We start from the raw sequence: 18,841 nt of genomic DNA, 5'->3' as shown, positions 1-18,841 counted from the left end.
AGGGAAACGACTCCTCTGCGGTAAATAAGAGACTGGGGGAGACATGGGGGCTGGTGTTTTTAGTGGGATGGTCTCCAATTTTCATCAGGTGGAATTTGGGAAGATTCCCGAATTTTGGTCTAAAAAATTCTTTTGATCACAGATATCCAAATAACACAGGAGGGGGAAGGACCAGAATTGTTTGTGCAACGTCTTAGGCACGGTAAATCTTTTTTCACTTTTCACTCATCGAATTAAAAAACACAAAATACCCCGTGCCCTCAATGTATGTCCAGCCCCTACTGGCCTTACATTTCTTATACTTTTGGATCTTGACAGTCATTTCCTAATTTAAAATCACATTTATAACGCGCTTCTGCCTAGAAATAAATACAGACTTGAACCTTGTTCCCGATTTCCTGTGCCATGGGCACGCTTTGTCGCATGGGAGACAGCTAACATGCATATTTAATATCAGAATATACATTTTCATTTCTTTTCATCTTTATATATATAGACATGAAAGCTTGTTCCTGGTCCTTGTTTCAACAAACCTTTATATTCCCATAGAGTTAGCTCGGTAATCGGCGGCCATATTGGATTCTAAAATGACTCAATTTGGACTTCCATTTCACAAACATTTACGATAACCCCGGATTGTTTTTTTTTTTTAAATTTTAATTGAGAATAGGTTGGATATTTCTTGAACAAAGTTACAGCAAAACATTTAAAGAGTTTGTTTCCGAAATACATTCTACATGCATTAAACAAACTCTCTGGGTGCTCAGTTTAAATTCTGTTTTAGTGTATACCTCTTAACCGCGGCTTTCGAAAGTACATTGGGGATAGCCATCCATAAAGGTTGACCAACGTACCTTCCAGCAGGGCGAGTAAACCACAGGGAGCAAATTCCATTTTCTCTTTTTAACTATAGCTACGCCACATGAACTTCACTTAACTTGTACACATGTTCTTATTTATGGTTAAAACGCAATTATCTTCTTACATAGTCACATAGTGAGTGTTTTCTGATGATCATGATCAATTTTTATGGATTATGTCATCAGTCTAACATCGAGTTCTCGTCTTTCTTCTTTTGATATTGACAACCATAATTTAGCAGAAATGGTTGCAAATGTCAGCCATTCCAGCTAAATTGCCTTTTTTTGTGAGACCCATATTGTACATTTGTAATCAATGGTTTTGAACTCTTTTAACATCACAACCATATATAAGTGTACGTTAGGGAGTTATGCATTGCACATTACGGTAATCGTTGCATATAATTTCTCGATTCCCGTTATTTATTTTTAGACTGCCATCAGTTGCTTGTGACATGTGTCTCCTTTTCTTTCGATGTCATGATAATAATAAAAAAAATATTTACTTCCATATATGGAACTGTAGCGCCCCAAAGGCGCGATTTATGTGTCGCCGCAATAAAGCGCACACTTGCGCTAATCATCGTCAACATTGAAACCACGCCTTTGGCACCCTACAATTCCATTAACTTATGTAAATACTAGTATATCTCAATAAGTGTAATTAGTCTAATTAACAAATGAAAAATTATTAACACATTAGTAAAAGCGACTGTCACCAGTCTACCTTCAAATCTTAAAGTCTAACTTTCAACGTTAACATTTCTGTTGGGTTGGGTTAGGTTGGAATCTTGGTGATCTCCTTGATGTTATCATTTGGGTTGTCGCCTTGCTTGCGGCACCACCGTGAGTACGACAAACTCGTCGCCAACTTATAAGCATGCGAAGACAGATCAAGAAATAGCATTTAATACAACTACAACAGTGCTTACCATGTACAATGGAAACAAAACGTCGTCTTGCTCTGCACATACCCTTCTAACATTGCTTTTTTCATCGTCTGGCATGACAAATATCTCACCAACATAATTGCATGCTGCATATAATAATTCTGCATTTTCTTTGCTTGAGCAACTATTAGCAGATCTTGTCCAAATCATATACATTGTAACAAAATAAAGTTTCTTCAGGCATGTCAATAGACTAAAATGTAACAATTGTACTTCGATTATTATTGTGCCAGACGATAAAAAGGAGCAATGTTACTAAGATTTTTGTTGAGCCAGACAATAAAATGTAAGAATTTTATTAAGATTTCGTTCGTTTCGGACGACGACGTCTTTGTTTCAGCTTATTAGGTTTTCACTGTATTTGGCTTAACATATTTGCATGTTGATAGACCGAATTACATCCAGCGCTAGTAATAAAGATAACGCTCCTTCTAATAAAATGCGCTATACATCAATAAGTGAGCACTTTAAAGATTGATGTACAAAAAGCACATTTGATTGTTGTCTATTGGTGTGTAGTTGTTCTAGTTGTACAATGTATGCAATCTAAATTCGGTCGTGTATAAAACACCTTAAGCGCAGGGTTAACTTTAATTGCCGCTTCTAAATTGACATCACAAGACTTCGAAATTGAGGTGAGAAACAACAACATTAGTTTTCGTGCTCCGAATATGTATCCTTTACGACCAAAACGCTATCAGGAAAGAACACGGATGAACAACTCACGTCGCAACCTCAAAAAGACAGTCTTAACTTAACGATTACGACTTTTCTTCCACCACAAAATAAACAAGCGTGGGCCAGGTGTGTTATGTTATTCATTGGCATTGAGTTTAATTGACAATTGAACGACTATGGCCACTCTTACTCTTTGATAAATGTAATGTCGGTTCAAAGATCAACCAAAATGAGTTGAAAACGATCGACACATATTGGAAGAGATTACGTTAGCTCAATAAGTACTTGATACGTGTGTTCTTGCTGTGAATACCACCTTGAATATTAAAACTGTGAGTGTGAGGTGACATAGTAGTACTCAGTTAAAAAGGGTAATGTGTTCTGTTGAAAAGATCAAGAAGTCGTTTGGGTATTAAGTCGAATTCATCATAGTCTATATATGTATAAATAATCATAACTTAAGATAAAATTAAGCATATCACATGCAATAAACTGTCATGGTGAAACATCAACATTATTTGTTCCCTAAATGCCTACATATATGACATTGCCATTGGGGAGAAAATCAGCAACGATTCAGGTTCTGGCCATTTTGTTTCGATAGCGGTCTGAGGCTAGGGCAACATGGATTTTCCTTGGCCAAAATAAAGACATATACAGGTAAATCAAATTTAACTTTTATTGAATTTCGCTAGGGACAAAATGACAGATCAAACAATTGCTTATTATATTGGCATAATATATATGTTAAGTTTTATATCTTTGATTTAGTGATTTGCTTCTGTATGTATGTATGTATGTATGTATGTATGTATGTATGTATGTATGACCCTTAACCCTTTTATCGACATGAGGCCACGGCCTACGATACAACGCAAATCAAACCATCAACTGTGTATGGCCAACCACCATCATTATCATTAAATGTGTATTCAATAGTACTGCTAGTCGATCACGACATTCCCAATATATCTAATGGCAGTCATTGATAACCATTAAAAAGGCATTCGCTACCATTTGATTAGTGACAGAGAGGATTCATTAATTCGCTAACATTTTCCTAGATTTTTGCGTCTACTATGTCATTTATATAATGTTGTACGAAGCAATAAATAAACCAATGTTTGTATTATACTCTACTATAAATGGACGAGCTTTTGATGCAGAGTCAATTCTGCAATGCAATTTCCTCTGATTTCTTAATGGGCATGCATAATGTATTATAGCGGTTATGGGTTTCCATATAACCAAGAGTGGCAAATGACGTTAGGATAAAAACGCAAACTGTATTCCGCCAGAATGTGATAGAATGTACACGGAAGTCGACTGTTGGAATTAACTTTAGTCATCCCTGGAATGAAAATTTAGCAAACGTCGTCACAAAGATGTATTTGTTTTTTCGTTTAAAGGCACCATGATACCGTAATATGGAGTGTCAGAAAGTGGTTGATGTGCTAATAATGTAACAATGGAAACCACTTTAATAATTTGGAGCAAATCATCTGCATCTGCCTCGTCAAAAGCTTACTAACATTGCTACATTTTCTTGTTTGGATCCAAGACAATCTTACTAAAGTTGCTAAAGTGTATCATTTAGCCTAACAAGCATATTATTAGCATCCCCTGGCACAGCAAAACAAGGAGCCTGACTTGTTACATTGTAATCCATTGACATGCCTGAAAAGTATACATTGTTACAATGTGTATGATTTGGTGATGATGCTAATCATGGTATCTCACGCCAAGGAAATGTAGCAATGTTGGTAAGATTTGTTTGCAATGTTCAGTATATAAATAGTTCTGTCGAGCCAGACAACAAAATGTAACAAGTTCAGTTAGATTTTATTGAGCCGTACGACGGCTTCTATTGTATAATGTTCTTTCAGTAATTCACCTAAAGATAACCTAAAATACACCAAGAAGATAACATGTCACTGATATAGAATCTGGCATTTTGTCAGAGATTAGCCAAAACAGGTCATTTTGTCAAATGGGTGGATTAATTGACAATTAAAGCCGATTTACCTGAAATACACCGAGTGTCGTTCTGGCTCTACATGAATCTTACAAGCATTCTTGCATTTCCATTGCGAGTGATATTCTTTGTAGGTTGTTACACTGTAAATATGATTTAGCGGCGATCAGATATTTCTCAGAAAGAAATTTAAAAGAGAGCAAATGTAGGAAGAATTTTGCCAAACCAGACTATGGCCTATAGCAGGTGAACAAGTTTCAATTGTACAGGCTATAACAACATAATGGAAAAGCGTCAGTCAATACATGATCTGTACATGTTCCGTCTCCCTTTCGTGTGTCCGCAAAAAAACTAATTTACTCAGCACCGCTAGCTGCCTACAATTCTATGTAGGATGGAGACGGAACAACTCAAAACTGTATTTTAATCTCAAAGTTAATTACCTCTATCTTGTTTTGTTGATGTAGTCATCATTTTCATATGATCTGAAAATCAGGTAGACTAATTAGTAGACAACAAATAAACTTATTTTAGAGAAAATGGCTTCCTTATTAGAATGCGCCTTGAGATCTATTTCCCTGAAGATCAAACCTCTTATAATCTCTCCAAACTTTGCCAAATGAAAGTTTGTTTCTCAGACTGGTCCATTTAGGATTCAGGATTCTTCCTTTTGTTTTCAAGGAAATCAACAATCTCTTAATAAATGTTTCTCGGAGAGTTCACAATATTTTGATTACCATATACATTGTAGTAACATTCTAAATGGCTTAATTTGCATATCATTTTGATTTGTATTTTAACAATTGTACGATGACGCGTGATCTTTTTCTTGACTCTACCAAAGAATGGGTTGAGTTCTCTTAGCAAAGAACCAGAAAAGGTTTAGGGTTTATTTTATTTTCTAGGTGCATAGTACATTACGTGGGGGAGCCCTAATTGACTTGGGGAGTTTAATCGTTTTACAGTGGGTTCACCTGGAAAAGATCAATTTTGCAAATGACCATGACATCGAAGCCGATTTACTTGGAAACTGAGCAAATGATTTAGTCGATTAATCCACTGTCAACTTTGTTAAGACTCTTATCTGTCATCAGTAGAACTGCATGTTTGTCATTGATGTCACGACTTCGGGTTCATGATTTCTATATTAGCTGCTATAGTATACCATTAATTAGATTTCTAGATAGTACATCACCTAAATGCAACCAGAGGCAATAATGAAAACTGCACCCGAATTACCCATCTATCAATTGTAATTGCAGTTAAAGTCGAATTTTAAAAAAGGCAAGCTATAAATAACAGTCGCAATCGTGTAGTAAACGCACGTATATTTAATGCCATTGTTGATGTATATGTTTCTCGTTTTGTACAAATATCTTGCAAATAAGGGACTAGAAAAAGAACGTAAAATTTGACAAGTGTGCTATATAAAAATAAAATTTTTTATTCTTTTCAAACTTTTCACTCAAAGCACCAAAAAAGTTTTGTAACAGTTACTTATTCTCACACAAGATGAGTATCGTTCAAGTTTTTGTTTACCACGGCAATATCTTTTCTGTATCAAAAATGTGGTTTTTTTTTAAAAAAGAAAGACATTTTTTTCAAACTTGAAAATATCGACAAATTAGGTTGTTTTTATCAAAACTAAATTTAACAAATTTCAAAATCTCCTGATCAAGTAATCGTCCCCATACAAATTGTTCTTAGGCCTTATAATGTGTTCACAATATAACATTTGACGGAATCTAGTTGATTTACAAGATGGACAAACCGATATTCTCTAGATTCATAATTGACTTTTATTATTATTATATACGAGATTTAATGTGAATGTAGTGCAGAATGGGTATATGCCAAACTGGGTTGGTGCAACCCTAAAATATATCTGAGGAAAGTAATGTGCAAAATCGACAGTCGGAACAGATAAATGTTTTTGCTAACATTGCTACAATTCATCATCTGACTTGATAAATTTCACACAAACATTGCTACATTTTATCATCTGATTTGACAAGTTTCACACAAACATTGCTACATTTTATCATCTGATTTGACAAGTTTCACACAAACATTGCTACATTTCATAATTTGACTTGACACGTTTCACACTAACATTGCTACATTTCATCATCTGGTGCGACAAGTTTCTTACATACGTAACATTTTTGTATTTTTTGTACGTGAGCTTTAGACTTGAAATCGTTTAAATTGTAACAAAATTGTAATTTGTCGATAAAATGTAGCAATGTTAGTTAACATTATGTTCAATAGTTTCCTTTGAAAAGATTGATTGAGGGTTTTGTATGTCGACAACTATTGATTATACGCTTAAAATATAACATAGGCAACATCTGTATGTTATGAACGACAGTGAGACCCTCGATTTGATGTCAACGTTTCCTTGTTTAATCGCCTTCAGGTTTTAAGGATGTACATCTTTCAATTCGCTTGCACAAAATATAATTCAGGAAATTCCCTGGTGTTTATCTATTCCCTGCTGACGTGGCATAGTCTATCGCCGGAAACCTTTCTATCCCAGTAATGTACAGATTATTACAATATGGAAGACATCCCAAGGCATGTATGCAAATTAAAGGTAAATATGAAATCTGATTCAGCCTGCTATTTTTTCTTGATTCAATGACCGACATGAGAAATGCAGTTACAAAGTAACTAAGGTATAAGATTTCCTATAGCATCGGTTATCACATGTCTTGAACGAATATTATAATAAAATATACACCTGGTTGCCTTTCTGATACATACATACATACATACATACATACATACATACATACATACATACATACATACATACACACACACACACACACACACACATACATACACACACACACACATACATACATACATACATACATACATACATACATACACACACATACACACACATACATACATACATACATACATACATACATACATACACACACACATACATACATACATACATACATACATACATACATACATACATACATACATACATACATACACACACATACATACATACATACATACATACACACATACATACACACACACATACATGTACATACATACATACATACATACATACATACATACATACATACATACATACATACATACATACATACATACATACATACATACATACATACATACATACATACATACATACATACATACAAATGTACATACATACATACATACATACATACATACATACATACATACATACATACATACATACATACATACACACATACATACACACACACATACATACATACATACATACATACATACATACATACATACATACATACATACATACATACATACATACATACATACATACATACATACATACTAACACACACATACATACATACATACATACATACATACATACATACATACATACATACATACATACATACATACATACATACACACACACACACACACATACATACATACATACATACATACATACATACATACATACATACATACATACATACATACATACATACACACACACACATACATACATACATACATACATACATACATACATACATACACACACACATACATACATACATACATACATACATACATACATACATACATACATACATACATACATACATACATACATACATACATACACACACATACATACATACATACATACATACACACATACATACACACACATACATGTACATACATACATACATACATACATACATACATACATACATACATACATACATACATACATACATACATACATACATACATACATACAAATGTACATACATACATACATACATACATACATACATACATACATACATACATACATACACACACACATACACACACACACATACATACATACATACATACATACATACATACATACATACATACATACATACATACATACATACATACATACATACTAACACACACATACATACATACATACATACATGCATACATACATACATACATACATACATACATACATACATACATACATACATACATACATACATACATACATACATACACACACACACACACACATACATACATACATACATACATACATACATACATACATACATACATACATACATACATACATACATACATACATATATACATACATATAACATACGTACGTACACACACACACAAACACACACAGTAGCATTATTTTGTAAAACAGCTTTGTGGAAGGAAAGCATGCACACATCTGTGTAGAGTTATCCAACCATACAATTAATAGTAAATGAATGAATGTTATCAATGACATTATTCTAAAACAAATAATATCAACGCAATATCGTCATGTTACTTTACAGTAGTAGAAACCACGGTGGCATAAAACTAATACCTATATGCACATCGCAGCATTTGACTCAGTAAAGTAAACAGTGGCATAGAAGTCAAAGAAAGCGTATGCAGAAGATGATGTATGTCGGTACTTTGATGTAGTAGCATACCGTCCCTTGTGGTTACACATGCGCATCATTTGATAACCATATCTGTGTTAGTTCAGATGGGAATAGCATAGTATGGACTCGTGAAATATAATTCTTCAATTATTTACACAAATTGGCGACAAGGTCTGAAATTATCGATTACAGTAATCTGTTAATATTGCTAATGCTCGATATCATTAAATAGCGAATGAGTGACACCAATGGCATCTATTACTTTAAAAGGACATTTGTCGACAGTTAGTCTATTTTCAGCTTTCCCTGGAGAACTTTAGAACTAATGCCGTAGATAGTTGGGAAGCACTCACGAAGAGAATATCATCAAGAATGTATGGTAAAGAATCTGGTTTGTGTTCCAGTCACAGACCGAATTGCACGAAATCGGATTTCAAATTTGAGCCAACCATTTTGTATAATTAACGATAGTGAACAGAATATATATTCCAGAGTATTGATTGTTATACAGTGGAGTGGAGCTTGTCTTAGCCTTTGTATACTGGTATGTAACACACACACACACACACACACACACACACACACACACACACACACACACACACACACACACACACACACACACACACACACACACAAACTTGTATATACTTTCTGTTTTCCTCTTCCCTCTATCTTCTCCGTCTCTGTCTCTGTCTATCTTTTTTCTCTCTGTACTCTGTCTGTCTGTCTGTCTGTCTGTCTGTCTGTCTGTCTGTCTGTCTGTCTGTCTGTTTGTTTGTTTGTTTATCTATCTATCTCTGTCTATCTCACTCTCGCTCTCTTTCTTATTTTCTGTATGTCTGTCTGTCTGTATGTCTGTCTGTCTGTCTGTCTGTCTGTCTGTCTGTCTGTCTGCCTGTCTGTCTGACTGACTGACTGCCTGTCTGTCTCCTTCTCTCTCTCTATCTTTCTCCCCTCTCTCTCTCTCTGATCTCTCTCTCTCTCTCTCTCTCTCTCTCTCTCTCTCTCTCTCTCTCTCTCTCTCTCTCTCTCTCTCTCTCTCTCTCAAAGAATGTGTGATAACCGGTGATTTTGTGAAATATTTTGTTTGTTTACTTGTAAGTAATTGTAACTATTTGTTTACGTCGTTAGTATCTACGACGTGTTCTCACTACAGACTATATTCCTACTACTAACAGGCTTTTATTTACCCACTCATCCAACAAAAGACGACATTATATCGGGAACACCACCAGTGGCTAAATGAGAGAATACAGCTGTACCTACATTTGTAGAACCCTTCTCAGGGAGCGTTGCACTTAGCAGGCGATATCCATCATTAGGTTGTTGTAAAGATAAGATAAGTATGTTGTGAGCGAAATCTAGACCCTCACAGCCTTTACGTTGGCATTTTGTCTTTATCTACTCGATAAAAATCATAGAACTGTGTGTTTCAAGACAACTGTCAGAAACGATTATTTTACACATACTATAGAACTACAGGCAAATCTAAGTTCCATACCGTTATTATGACATTTGACTAGCGAAGCAATTTTCTCGCTAAAATCTTGATTCAACTCGTCAGCCCAATAATTTGATTCGATTTGATGACATGTTTTTCTTTGAACGCGATATTTTTAATGGGTTTCATTGACTGCCATGCATACATGTTTTATTGTAGTTTGCTGTCTTTGTGTATTCAGTTAACGTTTCGTGTATAGATAAAGACATATTAATGAAGGAAAATTGGGTGTTTTCATTCAAAATATGACGCTTGGCGTGGCGTGTGCTAAGATTGTAAAGGGGATAATAACGCGAAATGTAATGTAATGTAATGTAATTAATATAATACAATGTAATGTAATGTAATGTAATTAATGTAATGTAATGATATGCAATGCAATTAAGTGACTTAATGTAATGTAATGTGGTCAGATGCAATGCAATGTAATGCGATGAGATGCAACGTGGTATAATGTAAATTATGTAACATGACGTGATGCAATGTAATTTGATGGAATGTAATGTAATAATGTAATGTAATGTGATGGAATATTATATGATAGTCGAATATATGCAATGTGATTAATGTATTGTGAAAACGATATAATGTAATGTAATGTAATGTAATGTAATGTAATGTAATATAATGTTAATGTGATGTAACATGTGGTAAGTATGTATATTTTGTATATGTGCATACCGAAAATGGGTAACGAGTACGAAAGTAACAAAATAGATATGCTAGCCGTGTCTCATCTTTAGATAACTATGGTAATAGAAACACCGACCGTCTTCTTTATCACAGACCTACAAGAGAGCCGAGGGCCCAACTTTTAATAAGTATAGCAGAGGATTTGGCTCTAAATTCCAATAGTTGAAGTCAGTAAAGATGTGCCAGGTAATTTGATTTCAAAGACGATAACCAATTCCTGGGACATTATATATTATATACAGACACTAACGTGATATGCATTTGAAACTTTCAAGTGAAGATTTTCAGTCCAGTTTATATAATTGATGATTCGAAAGATCTGCATTCGACGAACCTGAAGTGTTAACGAGTCAAGCGTAACTCTCCGGTTCCGGTTTCATTTCTGCACACACACAAAAAACGGGTAGAAATTTGTTTGTTGCAGCGGGTAGACAACATGACATGCATGTACAATGATAAACCTCGGCTACGATATACATCGAACTCCTGACATAAACGTACAAAAGAAAAAAATGTTACAATCATAATACCCCTACAACTTAGAAATATATTAAAGGGGACCACCACTCCATGATTGAATATGTATTAGATGAACAGTGATCATTACCTTCGTATAAATAGTTATTACTATTTGTTGTTCATTAAATGTATGAATTAAATATATAATGCTCTGTTGCTAATATTGCATTGCGTACTGTTTTCTGGTGTAAGAAGCCCTTATCAACCAACCAACCAATCAATCAATCAATCAATCAATAAATCCATCATAATATTAAGTTTCAAACTGAAAACGAAAATTTGTTTGAATGCATTTGCTGTATTTCCTGTTTCAAACGCGATTTTCTAAGAGGAAACAAGTTTGTCGTGCCATTATGCAAATTATCAGTTCTCTAGTCTTTTATTCTTGTAGTATACATTGCTGCACTAATTGTGTTCCTCGAATCGTATAAGATCGATGTACAGCCTGGGTTGTAACGTATTATGCAGTCTGATCTAAGTTTATAACTTAGTGTGTAGATATCTGGATTATCGACACACAGAGAAACAAATTGCTTAGTCCAAGCAGCGTCGCTTCATGATTAAACTCTGCTGAATCAGATTACTTGCACAGATTTTCAAACAGACTATCCCAGGCTAAGCTTGGGATATAATTTGACAAAAGAGATGAAGAAGTACACCCTGACAATATATCAATCATAAACAAATTCCTCGGAGGCTTTTAAATGATGTTTACCTATTTTTGCTAATTACATATAGGTAGGCCTAAATGGATTCACATTTCAAATACCATTATTGTAAATATCCCTTGTCAGAAATATGACATACGGCAACATATACACGAAAATTCTGATTTGATTTATTTCACCCGATGGGGTAGGTAACTCAATTTGCAGTATTTGCCATAAATGACAGTCTACTTACTTATCGTACGTGACTGGCTATGCTTTATCAAGGGAATCTTTAAAAAAGATTTGGAAGTTGTACAAATGGCACTTGATAGCTAGAGAAAAAGATCACGAGTCGATAAAATAATAACCTAACGTGATAAATTCGTAGCCGGAAAACGGGTAATACACACTATTTAGATATGCAAGATTCTAACTGGAAAGTGGTACTCTCCAAGGATAATTTATTTGTGCATACAGCTTTTAGAAGATAGGTATTCAGTTTGGATTAGGTGAGATATCAAATTCAGCGAGCCCTGGCCACATGATTACATGTTGTTTAGATAATAAACAATAAATATATGACACACAACCACTGTTTCCAGCTGGGCCACTCTGTACAGATTTAAAGTAACCTACATACTACTACTACTACTACTACTACTACTACTACTACTACTACTACTACTACTACTACTACTACCACCACCACCACCACCACCACCACCACCATCACCACCACCACCACCACCACCACCACTACAACAACAACAACTACTACTACTACTACTACTACCACCACCACCACCACCACAACAACAACAACAACAACTACTACTACTACTACTACTTCTACTACTACTACTACTACTTCTCCTACTACTACTACTACTACTACTACTACTACTACTACTACTACTACTACTACTACTACTATAATGGATGGTTACATGGCAGATTGTACATGTTTATACATACAAATCTCCATCTTCACAGTGACCACACTCGGACCTATCCTGGAATCCATGCGGATGGGGGTTTTGAATTCGTTATTATCATGAAGAAATCACAATTCAAATCCCACAATCGTCTGGACTCCAGGCTAACACAGACGAAACAACAACAGACATCAAAGTAAAATATAGTAGACAGTCAGGTATATATATATACACTTGGGAGATTACATCAATTTCAGACACACCGCGTCTAGTCGGTGTGTTACATGTATATCAGACTTCCTGATGCAGTCTTAGATTTCAGTCACAGCTATATATAGGCATAGATTCCTAGGTACGACGAATTGTCTTTACCCGTCGATAACATTCTTATGGACAGAATAGTTTTGAAGAAAACAATAAATCAGCGATGCAAGTTACATGTATCTCAGTGACTAGGCGTAATTCATTACATCTAGACGTATATCGTTGATGAAAAGAAGAAGATAGTTTGACTTATTAATGTAGTACAAACTTTTCAATTTCCAACACAAACAGTATTAGAAAGCTGTGTCCTAAGCTTCCATCCTTAAACAAAGAGACTTCATCAGCAGACTGAAGTAATTACGTACTATATATGCACTAAAAACAAATATGTTAATTACTTGTCAAGTTTGTGCTACATTACTATGGCTAATACCACATAGTTCAACTTACATAGAGTAATTAATTTTTCTCTTATCTTGCATTTACCTAGAATATTTACTACACTGAGTTCACCAATGAAACACTATAACGATTAATACTCAAGTTCTCAACTTCCATTTTGGATTCAGAAACCGGCAAGTTCTAAATAAATCATTTGTCAATATCTAAACTAAATCTGACAGAATGATCCATGACAATTACAGGAAATAATATTCAGTTTTCGTTTAATGTGCTTTGGAGACTGATTTTCGTGAAAATTTCTCCAAGCTTTGCCATGATGTGTGAAAGCTCGTTGCCGATATTTTTATTTTTTTTATTTTTTATTTTTTATTTTTTTTTTATTATTATTATTTATTTTTTATTATTATTATTATTATTATTATTTTTTTTTTGGGGGGGGGGGGGTTACACCATTTAGTTTTCAAAGAAATCAACATTCTTTTAACTTTCCCACAGTATTCGGTGGCCATATTGGATTATAAAATGAATAAATGTTGATATCATTTTGATCTCTATTTCATTTTACTTTGATGTCTCTATTTTATTTTATGGTGACCCCTATTTATTTTCTTGATTTTAACTTATTTCAATGGATTAAAGTTAACAGCAAAAATTATTGTTGCCAAGGCGCTTACGTATTCATTATAAATACCGCTGTCTAATAAAATAAAGATTCAGCCACTATGGACCATTCTGTCCCTTTGTCATACAGATAATTAAAAAAACTCAGTTAGACACGTAATTGACAGTTTTAATTTCGTTCAGTAATGGAATTCGTTCGTACCAAATATAGTAAATTGGTTATGCAATTCAATCTGATAAAGTCAATGTAATAAATTTCGCTGTCTTTTTCGCAAACACACCGAACCGTAGACTCTATTTCATCTATTGGAATCCTTCGACGTCTCTCTCTCTCATAGCCAATCTCATTTTGAAAACATTTACTCGCGACAAGGTAAAGTCCCGATAACGATCAATGGCTCCCTTACCCATCATTTTGAAATGAATAGGGTAATATGTGCATTATAAATCAAGCTATTCTGGGCTTTAGGAACATCATATACTATACAGACAAAGGATTAAAATGGTGTATTTCTCATAAAAATCAGCAACATTGATTTGATCTATATCATAGATGATCGCTGGTATGCTTTGCTCGTTCAAGTAAATTCATACTTATAAATTCTGCATGATGTATTTGCTCTTGCCTGACGGTTACAGTCTATGGGCATCGAAATCTCGATAGTATAAAATTGACAAGCGTTTTTAGGAAAGATGAAATGTATCTATGTTGCATAGCAAAACATTGACATAAGTTCATATGTGTTATATATTACATTATACCATGACGTATGGATTGTTCTATATTATTAAAGTGGACATTATTTTAATTTTATCAATAAATACCAGGTCCTACATACAAATTATTTGAATAGCGATGTAATGATGCTCATAAATGTATTGAAACGAGTGTAACATCGACCTCTATTAAAGTAACATGTAAACTGTCTATAGCTACGTTTTGTATTTTAACAATTTCCAGTGAATATTTTATTGGCTATCTTGATCGGAAAAAAAATAAAATTCCAATTGCAGCTATTGTGGCTTTAACATATTGTGGTAGTACAATGAGATATTTGTAATTCGTCAGATGAAATACAAATAATTAAAAACAATATTGTCCCTTTAAGATGTTGAACTAAAGTACTCGCCATTACTTCTGCAGAGAAAGAAAGATTGAAAAATATCTTATTTCATTTTCCTCTTAAATAATGGATTTTTTTTTCATGTGTTAAAATTAGTTTTCAGAAGTCGATAAAGTGATTGTATCACTTGCAAGTTTTCGCGTTTGTATCCACTTTGTATTGAGGCGTTGATCTTCTGGGAAATTAGTTAATGGGTCTTACATTTCAAACTCAGCCTTATCATCTTATAATGAGAGGTGATAAATGTGCCTGTTTTACATTCCTTTTTTTAAAAAAACCACTCGTGTATGTCTATCCAAATGTTTTCTCCTACTGGTGCCCCAGAAAAACGGGAGAGGGGAGTTTGTTTCTGGGATCAAAGTCTTACAAATTGATTTCAAGCTTTTTCGTACACCCCCCCCCCTCCCGTAGCAAATTAGACGTATGGTATGTTTATATCATATATCATAGTGTTTCAAATTGGCGGGAACGTTGGTATGGTGATGAAGTATGTATTGTAATACTATTCAAAGTTTCCGCCACTAAATGACGTCACATCACACCTAGCGGTACTAGTACAACACACACTAACGGTATTCAATGACATGATACACAAAGTAAGGGACGATGTGAAGCTATTACAAGGTTACCACTGATTGGAAAATATATATATATAATTTATTGCTCATTTAAAACTATAGCCAACAGATGTGCTTGTTTCCTTTGTTTTCTAACCAATCAGAATGAATTTTATAAAGTGCTTCACATTATCTGCAAAATAAGCTTATGCTATTTAAGACTGGGTATCGATTCTCGATTTACATTGCCTCTCTGTGTGCACTAGACCGCCTCTATCCTACCCCATTGTACGACGCTGGCTTACTTTTAATGTACCACGCTCTGGAGGCAATTATAAAAGTGAAGACGCGAACAGAAATCAGTCTATCAATCCATGGACTAGGTTTATACTCTTTCGCGAGTAAAAATAAATGGATAACCTCATCCATTGATCCATTTATTTATTTATGCGAAACTCTGTTGACACCAGGCAGATGCACTCCTTTGAATATTATTTCCATGACAACAGATACTGTTTGCCCAAGACGTCATAAAGGAAACGCTTCGTTGGTTATTTTAGCTAGTCTGTGATTCTGTATATATATATATATATATATATATATATATATATATATATATATATATATATATATATATATATATATATATATATATATATAATAAGGAAATGTAACGTTTTGTAATACTGATCTTATTAAAAACACGGTCTTCAGCTTCAGACAGTTTATTTACCTTACCTGGTACCCAGAGAGAGAGAGAGAGAGAGAGAGAGAGAGAGAGAGAGAGAGAGAGAGAGAGAGAGAGAGAGAGAGAGAGAGAGAGAGAGAGAGAGAGAGAGAGAGAGAGAGAGAGAGAGAGAGAGAGTGTGTGTGTGTGTGTCTTCTCCAAGGCTTTACAAAATGAAATAACGACTTCCATGATTGCAATTATAGTCTAGACACGGATCCCTGCAATAGCGTGACATTGCTTCACTCCTAATTTAATAACAGTCTCTGTATAGGTAAAAGGGCTTCATATAATTCCAGACTTTTTAATGACGAATTGAAAATCTAATATGTTCTAATGTTATTATGTTGTGACAAACCAGATTTGAAAATGAAACGTTATCAATAAACGAAGACATTTACAAGATTGAGGTGGGATTTGCAGAATGAAAAGGAAATAATCGCTCCTACGATTGAGTTAGCATGGTATACTTTACGTTAGCTGGATGGATGGATGACTTTTATTATCATCCGTAATATCAAGAAATGTTTGCCCCTATTTTTCACTCTGTTAAAGTTTCCTTATATTTCTATTTTTTGCAAACAGCATACCCGCATCTCTTTTCTATTAAAGCATTCATCATTTTTACGCACCTTGCTATGATTAATTTTTCACTTTCATAGTGTCATGCTATCACCAGGACATATTCTTCAGGATACTTTTTCACTTTCCAAACGATTGGATTTATAAATGAATACGGCTATGTTTCCGTAATCTTGAGATAAAAAGCGGATAATCTCTGCACCGACTGTAATTCATGATCAGTCGTGTGTGCAAAAACGTGATTTTTGAAAAAAAAATTTGATTTTTTTTTTTTAATTTTGATTTTTTTTTTTTTTGGGGGGGGGGAGTTATACATGTATGTATTTTAGTCATAGACACGTGTGTGTTCATCACCTACCCTGACGTGTTAGGCCAACTGATACTCGTGGGAAGTACGTAGCAGCGAACTATTCCCTGTTCAGACGACTGCGATGAAGCTTCTACTGGTAGTGATTCACTGTGTGGCAATCCCCTTCTCTGAATATAGTCTTCAAAAGCGTCCTGGTCTTCGGTAACAACACACATTGTAGTCTGTTGCAGCTGCTGTTGCTGCTGCTGCTGCAGTTGCATTTCCGATGGTTTCGGTTCGTTTCGTTTCCTCCATTCATGTGAACAACATAAAACAGTGCCTATTAAAAATATTAACACTCCGAAGGACAGAAACCCAATGCCAACATACGTCGGGTTTAAGTTGCCAGTGTTCCCAGAAGATGCCATCAAGATCCCCGGTCCAGCGATCAAAATACCGAGAACGATGAACGAATAGGACACCATTCGTCCCGCCTTCGCTGTTCTCTTGCATCCACACAGGTATGTCTCGGATTGGACCTTCTCATAAAATTCCCGTAAATGGTCCATGTTGCGGCAGTCACGCAGGTTCAATTTCAACGCATTTATATCGTGGTGATTTATCCAATATGTAAAAACAAGAGAAAATAGCTTTTACGTGTGAATCGTAAGACGATCTTGATACATGCTTGTAGTTTGCGAATCCATAACAAATGAAAGCTTAAAGTGCTCTTTCTAACGACAGCACTAACATCCGATAGATTTGCCAATCTATCTAAAAGAGTACTCCGACATCGATTTTATACATAACAGACGGAATTGTACTGTCTTCGAATGTGTCAAAGTAGTCGAGTAATGTAGAGAGTGCTCTTGATATAACTACCTCGATGTATTGCAGCACGACAGAGCACAGACTGGAGACTTGTGTCTCGTTCGACTGCTCCCCGATGTCTTATGCACTGAGTGACAAAATTCTGACCTCGTTGTCAAAGGAAGGAACCCATCGTAGCGAAGAAATGGAAAGATGTGAC

At 34.8% G+C, this 18,841-nt stretch overlaps 1 protein-coding gene across 1 annotated transcript in view; it reads right to left on the bottom strand.

Annotated features, from left to right (window-relative positions):
- The window catches only part of LOC144435160 (ADP-ribosylation factor-like protein 6-interacting protein 1), a 54,282-nt gene that overhangs the window by 810 nt on the left and 34,631 nt on the right, over positions 1-18,841 (bottom strand). The gene's annotated exons all lie outside the window — the stretch shown is intronic.

This window comes from Glandiceps talaboti, chromosome 5, assembly GCF_964340395.1.
Source record: "Glandiceps talaboti chromosome 5, keGlaTala1.1, whole genome shotgun sequence".
Lineage (NCBI taxonomy): Eukaryota > Metazoa > Hemichordata > Enteropneusta > Spengelidae > Glandiceps > Glandiceps talaboti.
The sequence above is the reverse complement of the archived record's forward strand: the minus strand, read 5'-3'. Positions and strand labels throughout refer to the sequence as shown.